This window comes from Nomascus leucogenys, chromosome 18, assembly GCF_006542625.1.
Source record: "Nomascus leucogenys isolate Asia chromosome 18, Asia_NLE_v1, whole genome shotgun sequence".
Taxonomy (NCBI): Eukaryota; Metazoa; Chordata; class Mammalia; order Primates; family Hylobatidae; genus Nomascus; species Nomascus leucogenys.
In genome coordinates, this window is record NC_044398.1 from 88,520,531 (window position 1) to 88,527,507 (window position 6,977).

The following is a 6,977-nucleotide window of genomic DNA, read 5'->3' on the forward strand; positions in this document are numbered from 1 at the left end:
CTAATAGGGTGAAACCCTGTCTCCACTAAAAATACAAAAATTAGCCATGCCTGGTGGCACATGCCTGTAGTCTCAGCTACTTGGGAGGCTGAGAAAGGAGAATTGCTTGAACCCAGGAGGCGGAGGTTGCAGTGAGCCGAGATCATGCCACTGCACTCCCGCCTGGGCGACAGAGGCAGAATCTATGTAAAAAAAAAAAAAAGTTATTAATTATTTCTGAAGATTATATGAAATTTGTAAAAGTCTGGTGGTCCTGATGTGATGCTGTCAGTCATGATTCTGATTACTGTCTTAAAATGCTGCACATAAGTAAATTTCCTTGTGAACTGGGAACTTTCAACAGATTTTTATCATAACTATTGTTTCCATCATCCACAGTTACTATTTTGAATTCTTCTCTAAACATATTTGTAATTGGCAATAGTCCAAATTTTCTTTTCTTTCCCGTTTTTGAGACAGTCTGTCTCTGTCGCCTAAGCTGGAGTGCAATGTGCCATCTTGGCTCTCTGCAACCTCTGCCTCCTGGGTTCAAGCGATTCTCCCGCCTCAGCCTCCCAAGTAGCTAGGATTACAGTCGCCCGCCACCACGCCCAGCTAACTGGTGGTGGTAGAGACGGGGTTTTACCATGTTGGCCAGGCTGGTCTCCAACTCCTGCCCTCGTGATCCGCCCTTCTCAGCCTCGGAAAGCGCTGGGATTACAGCCGTCAGCCACTGCGCCCTGCCCCCAAATTTGCTTTGCATGGAGAAAACTCCAACAACTCCTCTTGAACACAGTTTTCTGATAACCCAGATCAATGAACTACCCAGGCTTCCCCACTATGCGATATAGGCATGTGAGAAACTCGTACTTATACCCCCTCAATACATTAAAACTAAATTTTTTTTTTTTTTTTAAATCAATGGTCCAGGCGCAGTGGCTCACGCCTGTAATCTCAACACTGTGGGAGGCCAAGGCCGGCGGATCACTTGCGGTCAGGAGTTCCAGATCAGCCTGGTCAGCCCACCTCTACTAAAAATACAAAAATTAGCCAGGCGTGGTGGTGCATGTCTGTAATCCCAGCTACTCGGGAGGCTGAGGCATGCGAATCGCTTGAACCTGGGAGGCAGAGGTTGCAGTGAGCCAAAATTGTGCCACTGCACTCCAGCCTGGGAGACAGACTGAGACTCTGTCTCAGAAATAAAAATAAAAATAAAAAAATAAAAATCAATGAACTAAAAACCACTTTCTAGTGGTTTCTAATAAGGAAAAAATGGTTCAAAAAACTGCTAAGCGAGATCAAGCAAAACAAAAAAATCTATTAAGATAATGTTTTTATAACTAGTATTTAAAACATTGTTGATTCATTTATTTTTATTTTGAGACGGAGTCTCACTTTGTCACCCAGGCGGGAGTGCAGTAGCGGGATCTCCGCTCCGTTCAAGCGATTCTCCTGCCTCACCCTCCCAAGAAGCTGGGATTACAGGCGCCCGCCACCACGCCCAGCTAGTTTTTTTATTTGTAGCAGAGACCGGGATTTCACCATGTTGGCCAGGCTGGTCTCCAACTCCCGATTTCAGGTGATCACCCTGTGCCTGGGCCTCCCAAAGTGCTGGGATTACAGGCGTGAGCCGCCGCGCCCGGCCCTTGTTTTGTTTTCCAGATTGAAGAAACGTTTTTCTCAGAAGTTATCTAGAATTTACACCGATTTGGTAAAGCACACTTTTGTGAACAAAGGTGGATGGAAGCGTTTGTTTTTTTCTCCCTACTTGATCTCTCCAAAATTTGGAAACTATTGATAAATATTCTTATTTTCATGTACATAGGTTCTCTTTATAAGCAGGCTATAATCAGAAAGATTAGTTACATTATCAAGGCTCTGACTAAAACATCCTATTTAAGAATATGCAGAAAATGCCTGGCTTCGAGTTTGCAGCCTTACGTTACAGTCAGGGGGAAACTGTCACTCCCTGCAGGCCTGAGGACCTTACAGCTTTTCCGGGAGCAACTTGGCAAGGGGGGTCCCGGCAACTGCTCGCGGGCAGGAACCATGGGGCGCAGCCCCGGGCGACCCTCGGGCCGGCGGGGACCTTCTGTTTCCTGGCGCCTTTCTCCACCGCCCCGCCGGCTGCTGGGGAAGCGGCGGCCGTCCAGTGCCTGGAGGTCGCTCCCTCGCCTCATCTGGCTGCGGGAACTGAGAGGCGGCCACGGCCGGAGCAGGGTGGGCGGTCTGAAGCGAGAGCCCGACCGGCCCCCGCGGGGAATATGGCGACCTGCGGCGACCAGAGCAGCAGCGGCGTCAGTTGCTGCACCGCCGACTTCTCGGAGCAGCGAAGGAGACTCGCGAGAAGACGCCGCCTAGTGGAACCCGGGCAGCAGCGACACAGCCAGGAAGCCCCGGGAGGGGCGCTGGGCGCCAACGAGCGCCACGGCAACCTCCAGGCGGCGCCACAGCAACCTCCAGGCAGCGCCCACACCAGCCCACGGGGGCGCCGCTCGCACTGCACCTGCCGCGGCCGCCCCGGGGCGTGAACTGCGCTGTCAGCCGGGCCGCGCAAACCCAGGCGGCCCAGGCCCGCAGCAGCAGAGGAGCCCAGGGGCACTGCCTGGGGTGACGAGAAGGAGAAGACGGTGCCCCAGAAAAAGGCAAGAGGTCAGAGCTCGGGCCCCCGTGCCAGGAAAGGCCAGGAGCGGAAGATGGAGAGGTGGAGATGGAGATGGAGATGGAGATGGAGATGGAGAAGCAGCAGGTGGGAAGGAGCGGCGCTCCACTGGTGGGGTCAACATGCGCTGGCGGAGCTTAGAGTATGAACAGGATGAAGCGAGGCAGAAGGAGTGGAAACGAGAAGGTGCAATGACACAACGGAGCACAATGCAGAATCCAGCCCTAGGACTCCAATAAAGGCTGGCTTTAATTCCAACTCACACCCCCCACCCCAATCAGAGAGGATCATGGGAGAGAGAGGACCCAAGGAACATTGGAACCTATGGGTACGCTGTAAAGGAAATTTTAAAATCTCAGGATCCCAGCCCCCCATCTTCTTATGCAAAAGAGAAGGTCATTGCAACACCCTTTTCCAAATGAATAGCTGTTCCTAACATCATGTAACAGCCAGATAGATGTCTACTCAGCAAGAAAAGGCCTGAGGCATCTGGGAAGGGCTGCGCCCTGTAGATCATTCAAAAGTAAATTATTTGCTGGCCTCCTATAATCAAGGACATGCCAATGTTAACTTTAGGTCTACAATCTTTTTTTTTCTTTGACATGGAGTCTCCCTCTGTCACCCAGGCTGGAGTGTAGTTGTGCAATCTGGGCTCACTGCAACCTCTGCCTCTCAGGCTTGAGCAATTTTCTTGCCTCGGCCACCTGAGTAGCTGGGATTATGGGTGTGTGTCTCCACAGTGGGCTAATTTTTGTATTTTTAGTAGAGATGGGGTTTTGCCATGTTGGCCAGGCTGTTTTCGAACTCCTGACCTCAGGTGATCCACCCGCCTTGGCCTCCCAAAGTGCTGGAATTACAGGTGTGAGCCACTGCGCCCAGCTGAGTAAATTTCTTGATTGCACAGAATGTATGGTGATATTGGTGGACTTAAGGGCACTGAATTGTTTATCAGGAATAAAGTATTATGTGTGTTTTCTGGGGTCCTGGATAATGCTGTAGCATTCAGGGTAGATTGAGTAAAAAAAATGTAGAGAAGGTTTCCTATTGTTTTTGCTTCTAATTTTCATTTATTTGCTATTTATTCTCTTCTGGCTTTGCTTGTGTATGCATATATATAAAACTATTATTATGATTATTTTTAGTTTCTAGTGGAAGGCTTTTATTTGGTTCTGTGAATAGTTATTTTGTTTTCTATGTATTTCTAGCAAGTTGTATTCATTCCATTGATCTAGAATTCGTAGGCTGCCTTTGTTGGGCCTGCAGGAATTAATGGAGCATACCAGCTTTTTATTTTTTATATTTATTTTTTGAGATGGAGTCTCACTCTGTCGCCCAGGCTGGAGTGCAATAGTGTGATCTCAGCTCACTGCAACCTCTGCCTCAGAGGTTCAAGTGATTCTGCTGCCTCAGCCTCTGGAATAGCTGGGACTACAGGCGTCCCCTACCACACCCAGCTAACTTTTTGTATTTTTAGTGGAGATGGCATTTCATCATGTTGGCCAAGCTGGTCTCAAACTCCTGATCTCAGGTGATCTGTCTGCCTCGGCCTCCCAAAGTGCTGGGAGTACAGGCATGAGCCACCCCGTCCAGCGAGTATACTTTCATAAATAGAATTTGAGTCATATTTCTGTCTCTGCCTAATTTCTCCAAAATTTCTAAACTATTTGTGAATATTCTTAATTCATGACAATGTGTTTGTTGGCATACAGTCAAACAGGGTCCCCAGGGCCGATCAGGGAGAGAGAGCCCAGAAACTTGACATGTTGGCACTACTGTAACTGCTGAAGGGTTTCACCTTGCCCACTGCCTAGACAGAGCCAATTCATGAAGACAGGCGAATTGTAATTGACCAACATGGTGAAATCCTGTCTCTACTAAAAAAATACAAAATTAGCTGGGCATGGTGGCGGGCACCTCTAACCCCCGCTACTTGGAAGCCTGAGGCAGGAGAATCGGTTGAACTCGGGAGGCAGAGATTGCAGTGAGCCATGATCGTGCCATTGCACTTCAGCCTGGGTGACAAGAAAGAAAGAAAGAGAGAGAGAGAGAGAGAGAGAACGAAAGAAAGAAAGGAAGGAGGGAGGGAGGGAGGGGAGGAAGAGAGAAAGAAAGAAAGCTGCTAACCCAAGCGGAACAAAAAATTAATTGAATACCAAAAAAACACTTTGCTAAATTTTCATGTTAAAACAGCCGATACTGAAATTGTTTAGATAAACAGTTTGGTTTTTGTTGTTGTTGTTTGTTTTTGTTTTTTGCTTTTTGCTTTTTTGAGACAGAATCTGTCACCCAGGCTGGAGTGCAATGGCGTGATTTTGGCTCACTGCAACCTCTGCCTCCCGGGTTCAAATGATTCTCGTACCTCAGCCTTCTGAGTAGCTGGGATTACAGGCGCCCACCACTATGCCTGGCTAATTTTTTTGAATTTTTAGTAGAGACAGGGTTTCACCATGTTGGTCAGGCTGGTCTTCTTTTTTTTTTTTTTTTTTTTTTGAGACGGAGTCCCGCTCTGTCGCCCAGGCTGGAGTGCAGTGGTGCATTCTCAGCTCACTGCAAGCTCTGCCTCCCGGGTTCACGCCATTCTCCTGCCTCAGCCTCTCCGAGTAGCTGGGACTACAGGCGCCCACCACCACGCCCGGCTAATTTTTTGTATTTTTAGTAGAGATGGGGTTTCACCGTGGTCTCGATCTCCTGACCTCGTGATCCGCCCGCCTCGGCCTCCCAAAGTGCTGGGATTACAAGCGTGAGCCACCGCGCCCGGCCGGTCAGGCTGGTCTTGAACTCCCAACCTCAGGTGATCCACCGGCCTTGGCCTCCCAAACTGCTGGGATTACAGGCATGAGCCACCACTCCCAGCTAATTTTGTATTTTTTAGTAGAGACAGGGTTTCTCCACGTTGGTCAGGCTGGTCTGGAAATCCCCACCTCAGGTGATCTGCCAGCCTTGGCCTCCCAAAGTGCTGGGATTACAGGCATGAGCCACCACACCTTTTTTGTTGTTTTTGAAACAGGGTCTCACTCTGTTGCCCAGGCTGGAGTGCAGTGGAGCAATCTCCCCTCACCGCAACCTCCTCCTCCTGGGTTCAAGGGATTCTCCCATCTCCTCCCAAGTAGCTGGGATTACAGGCTTGTGCCACCATGCCCAGCTAATTTTTTGTGGGCTCGCCCAGCCTAGATACACAATTTGAGTGAACTCCAAGGACTAAGTCAAATTACCTATGATAACCCATTAGGTATCAGTGCTATGCACGTAAACTGGAGAAACAACTGATATTCAAGAGCACGTATGTCCGATGTTAACCATGGACTCATGGAGAATCAAGATGGTCACCTTGTCCTTCCTGACTCCTTAAAGTGTTTGTTATTAAAGGTTCTGCAGTTGGGCGCGGTGGCTCACACCTGTAATCCCAGCACTTTGGGAGGCAGAGGTGGGCGAATCACCTGAGGTTGGGAGTTCCATATCAGCCTCACCAACATGGAGAAACCCCATCTCTACTAAAAATACAAAAAATTAGCCGGGCGTGGTGGCTCATGCCTGTAATCCCAGCTACTCGGGAGGCTGAGGCACGAGAGTCGCTTGAACCCAGGAGGCGGAGGTTGCAGTGAGCCGAGATAGAGCCATTGCACTCCAACCTGGGCAACAAGAACGAAACTCTGTCTAAAAACGAAAAATAAAAGGCTCTGCATTCCATGACTCATCATGGAAAAGATAAAATGATCTAAATTAAATATGTGTTTCTATGCTGACTTATAAATTGCTAAAATAGTTCATAACCAATGTTTCATTTGTCAGATCCATGTTCCTGGGAAGACAATCAAAGCTTCAGGTGTATTTGGCTACCTCATGGGCCATTTGAACATTTCAGTTGTCAATTGTCATTTTCAATGCATGTTTTCTGGTTGCTTTCCCATGCAAGAGGGCTGACATCACAACAGTAGATCATTATGGTACAGTGTATTTTCACTAGGTACTGAAAGCTTTTTATGGCTCACTGACTGGGGACAGTCAATTCCTTCACAATCTAGAACCTGAAGATTGGATCTTCTGAGAACATCAGAGAAAGAATGTCCTTGCCATCCACACTACAGCAAAACTTCAGAACTTTGAACTTTGGGTTCATAATCTCACAAGAGGGAAGTTTTTTGCTGGAAGAAGATGGCATCCTTGATGTGAACAGCTTTTCCGAAGATCACAGATCAAGACTTCTCGTTGTTTTTTTTTTTTTTTTTTTTTTTTTTTTTTTTTGAGACAGTCTTGGTCTTCTCGCTCAGGTTGGAGTGGAATAGCACGATCTTGGCTCACTGCAACCTCCACCTCCTGGGTTCAAGTAATTCTACTG